Here is a 17,105-nt window from a genome sequence, read left to right as displayed (position 1 = left end):
TTGGTAACATTACAATGTCCCAGATATAAGATTGGAATTGACATCAGGTTGGAGAGACGATTTAGCAGTGAACCCAGATATTTGGAGCTGCCTCCCGATATGTTAAAGTGGTTTGGAAAAGCACCACATTATGAGAGCAAGTTACAGAGTAATGGTTGTGAGTGCTTCTGTTTGAGGTTTTTTCTACTTGTTCGACATTTTTAAAGGTTAAAAAGTGTTGGGGGTTCCCCTTTTCCGGCTGAAGTTTCCCCACCTTGTTTGTAGATGACTGTCTTGATTATCGGCTTACAGTTTTATTTTTGAGTTATTCTTTATTCTATTGTTCCTGCAGACCAGCAGGATCACAGGAGTTAACAATAAATCCCAACTACAATGTCTTTCGCAGTCATGGGCTTGAACTTTTCATCATATGTGGTGGTAGACGTCTTAAGAGAATTAATACTATTGCCTTTCGGGAGTTGAATTCGCTTCATAGTACTCTTCCGAAAAACAGTAACTAGCCAAAATCAAATTTGGACAAAATGGAATTTAACGATATTAGGGTATAATGCCTTTTGTCATTTTGACTGTGATCATAGAATTTACACCCAATCACGCGCAAATGAGTTTCACTGGCAACCACTGGCAGTGCCACTTGCTGATGGTGGCTGTAAATTCCGCAACTGTTGGATTTACAGTAGGAACAGAAGGTCTGTGTCAACTGGTGTCCACACAAGTATGACTTCTGGACACGATACTGGCGTTTTGTTTCCCCTGCACACCTCACACTTAAGAATTCTGCTCTGTGACCGTGTCCATAACCAGACGAGTCCCAAGCAGGGTCCAAAAGTAATCCTCGTAACATCATTACAACAGTAAATTTCGGTGTCGGTATACATGGTGGAAACACAGAGGAGTCAGTGTACAAGACAAAAGGGTGGGTTGGCTAACGAAAGATCAGAGGATTATCGTTGGTGAACGGTTTATTGCGTTTTAAATCTGCGACTATCGTAAAACTATGAGACACAACTTCGCAAAGGTAAAAACAATTTGAATATTCGATATTCGGTGGACAGTTAAGTCATATACTCTTCTGGGAGTGTAAATTAACGTTTCGTAGTAAAAGCCGTTTCACCAATTCGAAATTGATTATGGAGTTGAAAAACAGCCTTAATCTACGCTGAAACTGATAAAAAAAAGAAAAAAGAAAAGAGATATTTGGACAGATTAAGGGAAAAGGAATTTTATAAAATAAATATAACTCAAACGAATAGTTGATAACTGTGAATTAACTAATTTTCAAAGAGTTAATTATACTGACTTGAATCAACGTAGATCGTGATGTTTTGCGATGGACTAATTTCGCAATTTGCTATGTTGGTGCAGCCCTCGATGACGACACATGCACTCAAGCTACTAAGCTCGATGGAAGCGATGCCTAAAACCAAAGAGAAAACGTGCCCAGTTGAAACCCTTCAATATTAGTGCAAACCGATCTGCCAATCAAAAATAAAATCTGCTGAAATACTCACACTCGCTTTGGCTCTCACACCCAATGACAAGGAAGAGGGCCAGAACTGCTGCACGCACGACTGAATGCATCTCCGTTACCAATGCTCAATAAGGATGAACTCTTCGAAAGAAATTGTCTTCGTAGGTGGGCTGTCCATCAAACGTTGCTTCCATTTATATGAAAGTGCCAGGCATCGATTAGCCAATGAAGAAATGCTACGAATAATACAGTCACGTGTGAGACTCGTCCTGATTCATCCTCAAAGGAAACAACAGAGTATTTTGTAACGTTTTCAAAGCACGTAAGCAACCTGTCACGTGTCTCCAACTGAACGTTCTGCAACAGAGTCACGTATTGTTTACAAAATATAGATGATCTTCCTTTCCATGTTAAAAATACCAATTATTGACTAATATCACTCACCTGTTCTTCTCGTACAAATTTTAATCCCGGAATTGGTTGTTACCAAAAGTGACTCAATTTCGCAAATTAGGAATGGTGCTTCAGAAAGATGACATTTGAAAATGTGATCGTGTATACACTGTTTAAAACTGTTAGTGGGTCACTGAATAGCCTCCTGGAAAATTTATCCTATCGGCAGACATAACTGTAAAACAGAACCAAAATATTACCGCAATGAAACATGTGAAAACGGGTCATCTCAGAGGATTTTCCCACTCCACTGCGTGGAAGGTCATCTAGTACAGGAGACGAGAGGTTAAAGCACCAAATAGAGCATCGCTTGGAATGTCACATACGAAGGTTCTTCAGCATGCGGGCAACCAGTCAGAGTCAATAGGCATCATTTGCCTGAAACAGTCTTATCGTTCTTGTGGTAAAATTGTGGGCCAGACTTTTCCGTCTACAATCTTATAACCACACACGATGACCTTAGAACTGCACTAATAGTTCATAATAAAAGTCTACATCTAGTAATGCTTCATTATTGCACACCGTTTGCTAGATACATACCAATAACCAGACCTATTTTATTAAAAAACGGTCCCTATCCAGAAACTGGCAATGCGCTACACACATATTGTCTACAATTTATCATTAATTACGAGAGAATTCAATTAGCCATTCTGAATCAATGTATCACATGTCCAGATAACAAATCACATGACACATTAGAAATAAAGTCAGACATAGTGTGGTTCAAGGAACCACTGGACATATGGCACAATGAGCCATATAACATGAAAGAGGAAACGTGACACAAGGACTCACTGGTCTGACGAAGTCAACATGAGATGAAGGCAAATGCAAGACTTCAATACTCTTCACTGGCCCTAAAAGTGCAGAAAATTGACGACTTGTCATCCACATTGGTTAATACAATGAGCTAATATTTCAAATAAAAGTATCATAACTAATCGCAACATACACCACAATCCTCTTCATTAATCCATTAAAAAGGAAGCACATTCAAACATCATTTCAGGAATTCAGAAGAATCCAAAAATTATCTTACATTGCTCATGTGACGAGCATCATGCCAGTACTTCAAAACAGTATTTCTCATCTTGCTTACTCTATAAATAAGAAGATCCGATCTGGAGGGAGAAAAAAGAAAATCTTCAGACTATGGTACAATTTGTGAAGAGTAATACGAGCCTCTCAAGACCAACTACCAAATTCAATAATGGGCTATAATTTAAACCAAGCTCAGGGCATCCACTGTGTGGATGCCCTGAGCTTGGTTCAGCCAAGCTTTAAGAAACAATATATATAAGGATGATCCAGAAAAGACTGATGTAATCAATTACACAGTTTATTTCAGCAGCTTAAACTGTCATACAGAATTCAAGTCATCAGTCGATAAGCGCTCTAATATTTTTTTCCTCAAGTTCAAATAGTACAGATCTTCTCCGGAATAATTTCCTGAAAATTATTTGAATAGGCTGAAACCTTGCTGAGTCTTAATTAATTGAGCCTCTTAAACTTCATTTTCAGACGAAAGCCCTGAAGGCATCCGTTGAAAACTAATATCTGATCTGCTCCATCCTCTCAATTTGCATCTATGTTTATAAGCTACGAACTGTGATCCCTCAGCCCGGTGAGCAAGGACAGGATTAGCGGATAAAAATTCCCTTCTGAGATCCGAGTACTCATGACAATAATATAAAACGCGAGTCCATGTCTCCAAAGATTTACAGTGCCAAAGCGACCTTTCCAAAACACCCAGCTGATTGAGCTTTGCTAAAAATGAGCCATGACTGGTTAATAAAAACACAGATTGTAGATTAGGCACAAACCACTTTTATAGAGGAACATCAACAACAGAGGGAAAGAACCTATGAGTTATTTCACCTTTATTTGAGTTAGCTCATCTATGATTCCAAAGAGTCAGTCTCTGGGGTTGTTAGCAAGGTTTCCTCCCAGAAACTTGGGTTTTTCGTCCAGCAAAAGAGACAAATCGACCATAGAACACACGCAGTTAACAGACATAAGACACAGCACGGCAGGTGAATTTAAATATTCGGGTGGCCTAATACAATTTTTTGTTGTTTTTTGTTCTCCGTATATGGACACTGTTCAGTGGCATTGGTCTTCTAATGATGTTCGAGAAAACCCTTGGAAGATTCTTTTAATGACGAGCGAGGAAACCACTGCAACATTTTACATTTTGTGAGAACTGACTGGAACGTAGTGAATATTCCGCTACCAAAGAGATCATCTAAAGACCAACCTTTAAATCAGCTAAACCGCAATCTTTAAAGAAAGGAGATTTATAAAATAACCCGCTACACTGGAGATATTTTTAAATTCTTCCATAACTGATAACGTCGATTCTCTCTGCTGGACAAATACTGTAAATTATTTGTCCACGCAGATAATATAAGTGAATCTTCCATTCAATACGAAATTAGAAGGGGAAACAATGAATGCAACCCTTCTGATGAATGTTTACGTTGTATTTGAGAAGAATTCATGCCTGTGGGTTATGCCACGAGGATGGATTACTGTCCTCTCCAAGACAGGGCCGGTGAATCGAGTAGTCGTCTATCGGCGGGAAATATGACGCCCACACATGTTCGATCCGATTAAAGTCTCGTGATCGTGCTAGCTATTACAGTCGTTGACTATCTTCAGTTTCGAGATATTCCTCCAACACTTGAACTCCAGGTTCAGAAAATGGCACTACAAGTCCCACATAGTGTTTGAGGATTTTTTCTCAGTACCTTTTATTTGAAGCACTATTGCGACCATTGATCATTATTCCTCCCCACACGAGAACACCATCTCCACCGTACGTGTCCCTTTCTCTGATGTTAGAGGAATGGGACAGCACACCTCTTTCTCTCCAGATCGGCAGAATGCCCTCGCAACCTCCATTGGTTAATCCGAAGCTACTTTTCAGAGCGATCGATCATAGTAAAATCTAAATACCAATAGATCCACAGGCCTATTTACCGAGGGTGTCCACAAGGCTCGGTTCTGTGACCCCTGGTCTGGAATATGGTGCTTCAAAACTGGCTACGCAAATCATTTGAGCATACTAAAGTCATTGCATGTGCCAATGATCTGACTGCATCATCTCGGGTCATTTAAGATCTGTCCTTGAACTGATAGCGCAGAAAGTCCTTGACAGCCTCATTTCCTGGGTGGCAACCAACAAACTTCAGATTTAATCCCACCAAAACAAGGTGATGAGGATTTTTAAAACCAAACTTGAAATAAGAAGGCCCCCACGTCAAAATGAATAGCATCCAGCTCCCCCTGGCTGTGCAGGCTAGGATCTTGGGTGTGATCAAAGACCACAGTGCACACGCTATCATTCCAACCTCACTTACAACACTTTCGGAAAAAAAAACAGGAAGTTTACAGCCTCCATCATTAGAATTTCAAGAAGTGAGTGGAACCTGTCCAGGCGGACCCTGCTCCTCTACTACAAAGAGGTATTCCTTCCCAGTCTCATTCGCGGCCGGAGCTTGGTTCTACAGAGCGGTAAACGTCAAAATGAAGAAAAACTTCAACTTGATCCAGAGGGCAATGCTACTAGCAACACATCGCATCTACCGAACTGTCTCCACTGTGGCAATCGAGGTTATTGCAGGCAGTCTCCCGTTAGATCTATTTGTAATATTTAAAGATTATGCTTCAGGCTCAAAAAAGGAATACCTACCTCCATCATGGATATAGATCTACCTATCGCTGAATGCTGATAATAAAAGGGGAAAAGCACGATTCTTTAAAGAGGTAATAAATGTCTGGCAAACAAGGTGGGACAATTCAACTGTTAACAGTGTAACCAGAAATTTCCTACCAGATGTCTCCTTTGTAATGTCGAAGAAGGTTAGCTCATGGTTTACAATTAGTCATGAAACATCGTATCTTATTACTGGGCATGGATCCCTTAACGAAAAACTCCACCAGCTAGGCCTGTTAAACACTGACCTCTGTTTCTGTGGAGCAAAAGAAAACTGGCAACATCTTCTCCACGAACTATGAAGACATTAGGAATGAACTGCGAAATGAAGTCCCATCCTTCAGCAAAAATCAAGTTAACCAACTTGTTCTGACCCCACATCGCTTGTCTGCACTCCAGGCTTTTGCGGCTGCTGCCTTTGCCAGAAGGTCAAAATATGCTTTTAGCTAATGGGACAGCTCCATAACCTCAAGCACCATACAAAGATAAATCTAAATACCGTGTCAGTTATATTGATTTTTTTTTGTTTTTTTCTTTTAACTTTTATTTATTTTTCTTTTTGTCTTTTTTTCTCATAGCTTGCACCACGGGTGTTTTTTTCTTTTTTTTTTTTTTTTGTTGCGATTGTCCCTCTGGAATGCCTCCCCCCCCCCATGAGTGATAGAATAGAGGATTACGGTACTTAAGGTAACGGACAAAATGTTTTTGGACTCCTTCAATTTTGTTAAAGTCTTTGTGTGAGGATTCCAGATGGGTGAACTGAATTCAAGGATTGGCAGAACAATAGTTTTATAAAGGATAACCGCATATCTGTAGTTTTTGAACTTGTATGTGTTCCGTTTGATGAATCCCGGTGTTTTGAATGCTTTGCTAGTGATTTTAAGGACATGGGCATCAAATTTAGCATTGCTAGAGAAGAGAATCCCCAAGTCGTTAACTTGGTCAGACCTTTCGATGATCACAGAGTTAATACTGTACTCCGTATTTATTAGTCGTGGAGATCTGCAGGATGAGAAAGAGATTACTTTGCACTTCGAGGGGTTAGCAGACAATCTATTCAGAGACAGCCACGGGGAGCATTGAAGCTGTTAAGAATCCGTTGTCTCCTTCACTGCTGAGTAGATTTTAAGATCATCTGCATAGAGAGCAACTTGAATATTGGTGGTGCAGTTGAAAGAAGGAAGATCATTTATGAAAACAATGAAAAGTAGAGGACCTTGAGGTACTCCACTTAGTGGTATAAAACGATGTCATCAGCATCATCAAAGAGCTGCTTGTCTACGTTGCTGAGAGCTAGGTTGAGCAGAGGCCAGTCAGCCATTCTGATATTTAATAATGAAGAACGGGAACTGCATTTGAAGTTATGGGAAGTCACAGTGATGTCAAAAGTAATTGGCAAATGATCCGAGCGGAATATAGGATTGTTTTTGCGAACTTCAATATCAGTAGAGGAGAATATTAGGTCAAGGTAGGCATTTTCTCTGGTTGGAAAATTGCAAACTTGTTCAAGACCATAGCTGTGAAGTATATTGAAGAGAGCCCTAGTCTGCAGTGATGGAGAAGAAGATCCTAAATTGGACAGTTAAAGTCACCCAAAACCATTGCAGATTGAATTATCGGGAAGATAGAGTCCAGCGAGTTTTCCAAGTACTGAAGGTCATTATTAGTTAAGGGGGATGGAAAATAAAGTAATACTAATAAAACTTTTAACTTTCCAAGATGGAGAAGGCAATACAATGATTCAATATTTGTGAAATTTGATGCAATTTCACAGAGTAGATGGTTAGAATGCATAATAGCCACTCCGCCTCCACGAGATCCTCTGTCCTTTCTATGGATTGTATATTGTCCATCTATAATCTCCTGATCATCAATATCTATGGAAAGCCAGGTTTCAGTGAGCAGGTAAATGTCATAAATATGTCAGCCTTGGATTGCTCTAAAGTGGTTTAGGTTGCTAATTATACTCCTGCAATTCTGAAGGTAAACGCTGAACAGTTTAGATCTGAGGATTCTATGACGAGAAGAGAGCGTAGTATGTGTAGATAGCAGGACCTGGTTGATTGCTATGCATGTGGAGAAGAGATTTTAGACTCCCTTGGCAGTCTGTCTGTGAAGCGTTTTACTAGAGCCCCTGATAAGAGGGATCTTAGAATCAGCACATTTTCTGTTTGTGATGGAAGGCATGTTATTATAAAAGATGATTAGGCGGGACACCGTGTCTTCATAGAACGGACATCCACACCGAATCCGTATTCTCCTTTAATTAAGTTTTGATCCTGGACTTCTGTAAACGAAATACTTTGGGCCTTGGTGATGGCTGTGAAGCATGAACTCTACTGCAATCTGTGACGCTTCGTCTCTGGGTCATACTGAAACACCCACCACTCGTCTCCAGTGACAATACAACGAGGAAATTAGGAATGTCTTGACAAGTCTGGATTAAATCTTGGACACCTTGGACACCTGGCTGTCTCAGGAACGACACCACTAGGATTGGACATGTAGATATCAAGGACGGGACACGGTCCCAGGAATGACTACTGAGCTGAGAAGGCAGCTCCACATTGCACATATGCCTCATTGACGATTTGGGCCGGCGCCCTTTAGCAGTTCCTTTTTACTTCAAGTTTTCCGTCGTGAGGGGAGGTGACGGCCCTCCTGTCTCCTCTCCTCCCCACCCCTCTTTTCCTTCTGTTGGGGCATGGGCATGCCCCACTGACTACCTGAGGTCGTCTTTTCTATCGTCCCCATCTTTCTGTCTTTCCCCCATGTCTTCAGTCTCCCTCTCCCTACTCTATTTGTACTCTAGTGTATGCCCTACACGTCCAAATTTAATTATGACAAAATTTAACCACGCTCTCTCAGGAAACTAAGTGGCAGGGCCTGCCGGAGTAAAAAATTTCAAACTATTGGGTACCTGGTCTGCCTCCACGGGGCCAAGTGTGGACAACGTTGGGCCTCAGCAGGGGGTCCAGCGGCTAAATGACCAGATGAACAACGATATACAACATTACACACACAAAATCCACACACTTTTAAATCTCTGGCTCTTTCCCAGCGAACTGGTGCGCCTACAGGAAGTCTACGCCCGCAAAATATGTTTATTTATTTTGATTTCCTACAAATGTTTGTTTACTATTTTCAGCAGAAACATCTTATGTTTGAGTGGCGGTTTTCGATGAACGATTCCTCTGAAGATCGCTGTATTTGAATGCCAAATCGATCTGCTTCATTTTCAGGCAGTAAACACTGAGCAGGGAAAGGAAGTACGTTCGTATTTCCTTAGCTCGTGCAGGTAGAACAACCGTTTCTCATTCAGCAGCAAATCCATCCACTTTGTTGAGGGGGTGTGGTTATATGTCGATTTTCCTTTCAACCGCACCAAAGGCAGTGTTCGTTCTCTAATTGCACGAAATATGCACTTGACAGAAAGAGGCCGCAAATATTATCGTGCTGCGGAGGGGGGGGACATTGAAAACGAGCTCATTTCTGGGACCTCACCAGCTTAATTAGTTGGAATTATTGTAAAGGCAACGTGCTCTTTCCACGTTCTCTTCAGAGCAGGCTTCGCATTGTTCATAGAATTTCTTGTTTGCTAAGAAGTGGCAACACCCAACGATAGGGCAGTCGCTGATGTGGAGTCAAGGTCACACAACGGCGTCATTGTCGCTCAGTCTTTAACAAATTTCAGGCTGAAATCACTCCGCAATCACCAACCTACAATGATCCACAATCCGTACCTTCCTTTTAAAGTAAACAGATCGTAAGGGCTGATCAGAAGAAGTTTCCAAGTTGAGAAACGAAAAGTGTAAGTTAAGTAGGACTGTTTCCGAAACTGAAAAAAAGAAAAAAAAATGGTTAAAGAGGAACTTCCGGTTACCATGGAAACAAAGGTAAGTGATGCTTGTTTAAATTAGTATTTTTATAATATTTTAAACGCGACCACTTCACGATAAAAACGCCGAAAACTTGGAACAATATACAGAAGGTGGTTTCTAAGATTAATTTCTTGGTCTGCTCATGTACAGAATCATCCTACATCCTGTTGTTGTTGTTGTTGTTGTTGTTGGGTTTCAGGAGCATCATCAACTGAGTCCATGTTGCTTCGAGTATATTGTCTGTAAATTGCGTGTGTTCTGTTGTCGATTTTCTACTAACTGGATAAAAAACCATGCTATCCTCATGCATGCCTGAGACCGACTAACTCGGCCACATTGTGAAAGAAAGGTGGGATCTTTCTGGAAGGTGCTAGAACTTTCGATGGAGTTCTGTAGAAACATTCTGAGCATTCTAGAAACTTCTCTACAGGGCATATATACCAGTGGGTTCGAAGGAAGCATTTTTGTTTTTTAAAAAAGTGTATGTGTTTTGGAGAGCGCGTGGTGAACAAAATGAACAAGTGTTTCTGTGAATTAGTGTTTGTAAACAAGTGTTGTGTGCATTAGTGTAAATCGTGAACTGTGTTTAAATTCGAAATAAAAATACAATTTCTTAATTGTGTTCTTATATGCGCGCACCTCAATCGTACATCAAATAAGTCGCTTTCTCGCGAAATCAGCCTGATAGCTTTCGCTACATTTGCGAAGTGGTATCGGAGAGGAATCCACTCCCACAACTTGTAAGAAAAGTCTATGAACAAGGTGGGAGATCAAGATGAAGTATGGGCTCCAAAGATTTCCTGTTGCTCATATTCAAGGACATTAACAGCCTGGCTTAGAGGTAGTCATAAATCCATGCTTTTTGCCGTTCCAGTGATAAGGCGGGAACCTCGAGACCACATAACCGATTGTTACTTTTGCATGACCAATATTTCTGGTTTTCTGGGAAATCCAAACATAAAGTACAGTGTCCCAACGTACCTTCTGCTCTCAGGTCGGTTCCCCAAGTTTGGTTCAATGCTAGTGCCAAAGCTACCAGAAACGTATGGACTTGACTCTGATTTAGAGTCGGAAAAGGAGTCTCCAAAAGATGCAGAACCCAGAACGAGTACAGATCCAGACTTTTCAACTCTTGATACCGCGAAGCCTCATCTCACTAAGACGGAATTGAACGATTTAGTCAGACATTTGGAGCTTTCTAAAACCAAAGCTCAATTTCTAGGATCACGGCTTCAGCAGTGGAATCTTCTTGAAAAGGGTGTCAAGATGTCTTTTTATAGGAATAGGCAATCTAGCATAACGACCTAGTTCTTCATGGATGGTGCTTTGGTTTATTTTGACGATGTCCAGGAATTAACGAAAGAGTTAATCTGGAGCGTGTCCCCGAGCATGGTGGCTTTTCATTGATTCATCCAAGGTCAGTTTGAAAGCAGTTTTACTCCATAATGGAAATAAGTATCCATCTATACTATTGGCCCATGCAGTTCATATGAAGCAAACGTACGAGAATCTACAGGTTCTTTTGCAAAAAATTTGCTATCAAGAATACAAATGGAATATTTATGATAACCTAAAAGTGATAGCTTTGCTGAGTGAGTTGCAAGGTGGACACACTACTTTTAATGCGAGTGGGAGAGCCGAGCGAAAGATTGCCACTACAGGGTAAAAAAAAATGGCCAAAACGTTTAGAAACTACACCAGGCCATAAAAATGTACCACATCCTCCTTTGGTGGATAAGTGAAAAATCTATTTACCTTGCAGATCTATTTACCTTGCAGATCAAAAATCTATTTACCTTGCAGATCAAGATCAAGAAAAATATATGAAAGCGATGGACAAAAAAGGATTTTACTATTTGAGACAAAAGTTTCATTTCCTAAATTCCTATTTAGACTTTTTTCTTGAAAACTTTGGAGAGTGGTCCCCGATGAACAAGGCAAAAGGTTTCACCAAAGGTATTTCTCAAATGGAAGAAGGATAACAGGGAAAATGAAGTCCAAATATGTTGGCAAACTGCTGTTGGAATCTTGCACAGGAGACACCAATGGACGATTATAAAAGTCAAAAAACGCCAAAATTAGTGCTTCGTTATCAGATAAACATTTATCTAAATAGAATAAGGTTAACAGACCCATTATTCAATATTTGGTACTGCATGTAACATTTTCTTAAAATATATGACATCTTTTTTTACTAGAAACTTGGTTTTTGACTTTACCTTCTCCCTTAAACTTGGTGGGTGTTACAGCAATGTTGTTGCCATACTTGAATTCGGCAACATGAAATCTATAAGAATTACCTTGACATGGCGCATAAAAATGTTTTTTTTTTTTACCCACTGGACTTAGACTGGACTACGTACCAGACCAAGAATAAGACCGCAGAAGTTTAAATCGAATAGTCAGAATGGAAGATCCAGTGAGCAGTAAACTACTGAAAAATTCATGGTAGGCAAAGAAAGGTCAATTTCTAGCCGACTTCCACTCCCACCGCAACTATGCGGTAGGAGTTGAAGAATTTTGGATTTAGTAACCCGGTGCTCATACAACAACCAGTTGTTTCTATAAAGCATCGAGCGATTTAATTGGAGTGGTACTGCCAGCTCCAAAACTGAACTGTGGAACACTGGAAAAAAGATCATGAGATGGGACCATTCGCGATTTTCTTTTTTGCACCAGAAGTAGGGTGAAAGCGTGCGTGAACTTCAATGAAGCCATTCATCTAGATTGTTCCGTGACCACCACCCAAGCAATTGGGGGTGGTATCATAATATGGAGTAGTTCCGTTGGTAGGCGGGCCCGCTCATACCATTAGAAGGTCGTGTTGCCTAAAATGAATACCCATCTGTCGTATCGGATCAACTTCACCCTGCCATGCTTCATTTTTATTTTACCCGGATTGCGATGGATTCTTTCAAGACAACAGCACAACTATGCACCGTGCAAAAATTGTAGCTGAGTAGTTCGAGGAATATTCCACAGATCTCCATCATCTACCGTGGCCGCCTATTTCTCCAGATATGAATCCAATTGAGAATGACTGGAATATGTTTGACGGGGCAGTTCCACTTCATATTTCTCTACCAACCACAATACAGTAGCTGACAAACATCGTGATGAAGGACACGGTCAAATCTGAAGTTAGACTACCTCAGATACCTAGTGGAATCCATTCCGCGACTGCGCGGGCTGTAATTCGGGCAAAAGGCTGTTCTACTGCGTGCTGCATAATGGTTTCTAATTTTTTGTCCCGTGAGTGGAGTGTAGTAAAGAATACTTTTCTATATCCACATGTTTCTTTCAAATCCACATGTTTCTTTCAACCACTGTCTCCTATTACCTATTTTCAATAAAATAAAAACATATTTTCCGTTTATACTCCGGTGCAACCACAAAGGGCAGAGGAATTCACAAGATACAGAGAATACAAGCATACCCTATTGTATTTAGTAGTCACGCAGCTTGAACTATGGTCACTCAAAGCGCGTTCACTTTGTACCATCACTTTGACCACTCGACTATGAAATAATCTTAGTTGCTAATATGTTTAGCGTGTCAGAGACTGTTATAAGATTTTGGCAATTATTAGTAGATAATTTTATTAATCTAACTCTCGAAACATTTCTCCTGATATCTGTACTTCTTCAGTGTTCTTGATCTGCTTAAAAATCTTGGGTTACAATATTTCTTAGGCTAAGATAATTTGTACAAGGTCATAAAGAAAAGAGGTCTTCGGGATGCATGTATTTTTTATATTGTAAGAAATAGTAACAGGAGATTTACTAAGGTGTTCAATGCAAGAGCTGGCGATAAGGTTCTAATAGCTCAGCTTTACCTTTGGATGAAGATGAAACACAACCACCAAGGTGTAACAGAGGTGGAAGTGCGGATCGATAAGTTTCAATCAATGGCTTTGTCAAGACACTAGAAGACTCGATTACCATTTGTACAGAAGCAAGTTTTCTGCTCTTTTTAGCCTGTTCCAAATTGAGTTCTTATCTTGAAGAGCCTCAGCACATTTATTGGGATGTGCTAAGGAATGTTCACGTTCCAGAAAGTAATTGAAATGTTTATCAGTTTTATTAGAATATGGTTCACCGGAAATTTTTAAAATTGTTCTTCTCTCGTTATGTAAATATTTTTGTCATTTAAGCAGTTGTTTTCCCTTGCAGGTGACGCTGCCACCTCCAGTCCTGTTGGTGAAGACTCGACACGCATGTTCTGGAACATGCAAACTGGATCGCCTGCTGGTTGCTATTGAGAGAAAACACAAGAGAAATTTTTCTTTGGGTTGTCGACGACTTCGATGGTCATCGAACATTGGTAAAAAGACTCCAACCGTGTCTCTGGTTAAACCGAGTCTTCTTCAAGACTTCTTTTCGAGAGTTGAGGGTAAATCCACCGAAGGACAGCAGAAGAAATTTCCGAACATTTGGTCCTATTTCAAACAGGAAATGAGTCTGTCCAGCATCTATGGGGTGAACTCCGTCTTTTCTTCTGGAACTGCCGTGCGTCGGATCTTATGGATAATTGTATTTCTGTCGTGCCTTACGGGCTATCTGTACCAAGCTGTGTCTACAATCGTCGGCTATTACGAGTACCCTACAGTTGTGGTCACCCGCGTGGAAAGACAATACAAGAGCGAATTTCCAGATGTTACCATCTGCAACAAAAACAGGTTAAAGTGTTTTTTATTTGTAATTTTTCATTTTGGTGTTCCAGTATAGCAAGCATGGCATAGGCAAATCAACGTTTGAAAAGTTAGTTTCAGGATGGATTAAATTTAAAGAAAACCAGATGCATTACAATAAAAAAAGGTTTTCAGATTAATTCCCTTCAGCCAGAGAAGTGGGATCACTCACTGCATAAGATTCCAACTGCATGTCGGGAGTGATAAATCAGGGAATTACCACAGACGTTTCTGTTGCTTTTTATTCGAAGAAAGCTAAATTAAACCTAAATTTAAAGTCTGATCTTTCTTCCATCACTTAACACAATGCAGTGTCTTGAACATCACAACAGCTCTGACATGACTGCGTGCGAACGGCGTATGATACATAAATGACCTTGTTGAGGTGGTCAGCTGACACGACCAGTTACATCATCTTACGGCCCGTTATACCAATTGATGATGTGATTTGCAACGGTCGTGAAATGACCTGGAAAACCTTGAAGCTGGCAGACCAGGAGATAGGATAACCCTGCAATAATTGTAAGCTCGAAGACAAACGGACGTAATGGCAGCACAGGCACCTCAATGGGACGATTGGAACACGTCCTCATCAATACAATGGCAGGTTGTTGTGTGACGTGGGTTACCACTGCCACCCGCAAACCACTAATCAACCAGACAAATGCCAGACACCGTCTTGTATTTGTCTGAGAGATTGGTGGCTGAAGTCCTTGGAGAAGTGAAACCAATCTACAACAAAAGCTCTCAGGTTGCGTTTAAATATAGTAGAATAAATGATGCTGTAAACAGACAAGACCAGCATTACAAAAAATATCTGTTAGCTTCACACTTCTTACAGATGAACCTTTAAGGTCACTTTAAGAAAATAACATATGAAAAACAGTTAAGGATTCCCCGGCACGATACCCAAAAGGCGAATAAGTTTCGTCCAAAGCAGGAATTACTTATTGGAGGTTCAAAGTTGCAAGGTGACGTCTACATTCCAGAAGAAAGTTTTGATTTTTGCCATTCTTTTTACTACTGAGTAAAAAGGATTGCAAATCGCCTTTTGAGATTATTATTATATTATATTAGGGTTATCCGTAATTGGTTACATAAACCAGTATTTGTGTCTGTAAATTGCGTTTGTTCTCTGGTCGATTTGCCTGTTTTGCTGGACGAAAAACCCCAGTTTCAGGGTGGGAACCTTGCTATCTACACCTGAGGCCGACTAACTCAGCCAGAGAGAGAGAAAAAAGCCCATTAAAATTCCTCGCATCATCGATGGGATTCGGACCCAGACCTTTTCCACCCAGGATGTTGACGATACCACTGTGCTACCCGCGCAGACTCCTTTCAGATAAGGTATAAGGTATAAGGTATGTTAGTGTCTAATGGCTCCTGGGATTTCTCCCATCTCCGCGGGTGTACATTGTATCGGGGCCAGAGATTTGAAGTGTGTGGGGGTCATGTGCTGTATATTGTGTTGTGCCCTTTGTTCCTCCGGTCTATTAGCCGCCGAGCCCCTAGTGGGACCCGACGTTACCACACCATGCCACGGGGAGGCTGACCGGGTGTACCACTGTAGCTAGAGTACTCTGGCGGGTCCTGCCACCTACTTTCCTGGGATTTCAGTGGCTAGGACCAGATTTAAGAATGAGATGATCGCTGTTTCTTGAGCAACGGTTGTAATTTTAACAGAGCGTAGGGTTGTTCGCTGAAAACTTGTTCTAGGGCCAAATAGGTCGGGCAGTAATTTTGATGTTTTTAGATTTAGACCTGTGGGGGCATGAGTGTGTGTGTATATAAAAATATATATACACACACACCCACACACAAATATATATATATATATAAACTAAAAAAAAAAAAAAAAAAAAAAAAAAAAAACGTTGTGCAAGAGAAAAGTAAGGGAGGAAGGCAAAAAGACTGGAGGGTAGGAAACAGAAGAAAGGGGCCAATAGGGAAGATGGCCCCTGATGACAGTGTGGCATGCCCAACGCCTCACCAGAGAGAAGAGTGGGGTGGCGGGTGGACGAAAACCACCTCCCCACAAAAAAAAAATAAATAAAAATAAAAAATAATAATAATAAATAAAAAAAAAAAAAAAATCATTCTGTAAGAGAAAAATAGGGGGGGGGGGAAGTAAAGAACGGATGGCAGGAAACAGAAGAAAGCCGGAAAAAAAAAAAAAAAAAAAAAAAATGAGAGAGAGATATACCCCGCAAGTTCAGGGTAGGTACAGCTAGCACGGCCAGTCAGTTGGAGCCGACAACTTGCTGGAAATCCAGCAGTGTGAGTGCTGCTATGGTGGATGGGTCATGTTCAGTAAGGTCTAGTTCAGGTGCCGTCATTGGGACTCCATTTGGTGAGTCTTTGTCGCATCCAGACTGAAGGCTGGTCCAGTAGTCCATCAGAACGAACAGTGGGGGTGGTCAAAACCGGGAGTCCAAGATTAATGGTCAAGTCCAGGGATCGATGCTAGGCCTCTTCTTGATGAGATGTGTCACGTCTGGTCGAGAAAAGTTTGTCCAGGAATCAATGATGAGGAATTTGTCAAAGTATGTGTGGACCCTGTCTTTGATTGCACTGCTGGTCAAGTCTTGTGCAAGTTGGTCCAAGGCATTAGCATTCATGGCTCAATGATGAATAGCAACAATTGGCAGTCATGGTTGTTATGACCTATTGATTCGGATACTAAGGTGGTGGTAGTGCTTTCTGCCTGGTAAATAAGTCCATTGCAAATTGAGTCAGAGCTCGGTACGTTTCTTCATTCTGTAGGGTGAGGTGTTCTTGATTTTGGTAGTTGAAGCGTAGTTTTGTTATTAGGATCCTCCTGAAGTCCTCGTAGATTTCACAGCTGTGGGCAAGGTGCTCCCACGTCTGATCCTCTCCACAGTGGCAGCG

The sequence above is a fragment of the Mastigoproctus giganteus genome, chromosome 4, assembly GCF_048544385.1.
Source record: "Mastigoproctus giganteus isolate SK-2022 chromosome 4, ASM4854438v1, whole genome shotgun sequence".
Classification (NCBI taxonomy): Eukaryota; Metazoa; Arthropoda; class Arachnida; order Uropygi; family Thelyphonidae; genus Mastigoproctus; species Mastigoproctus giganteus.
The sequence above is the reverse complement of the archived record's forward strand: the minus strand, read 5'-3'. Positions refer to the sequence as shown.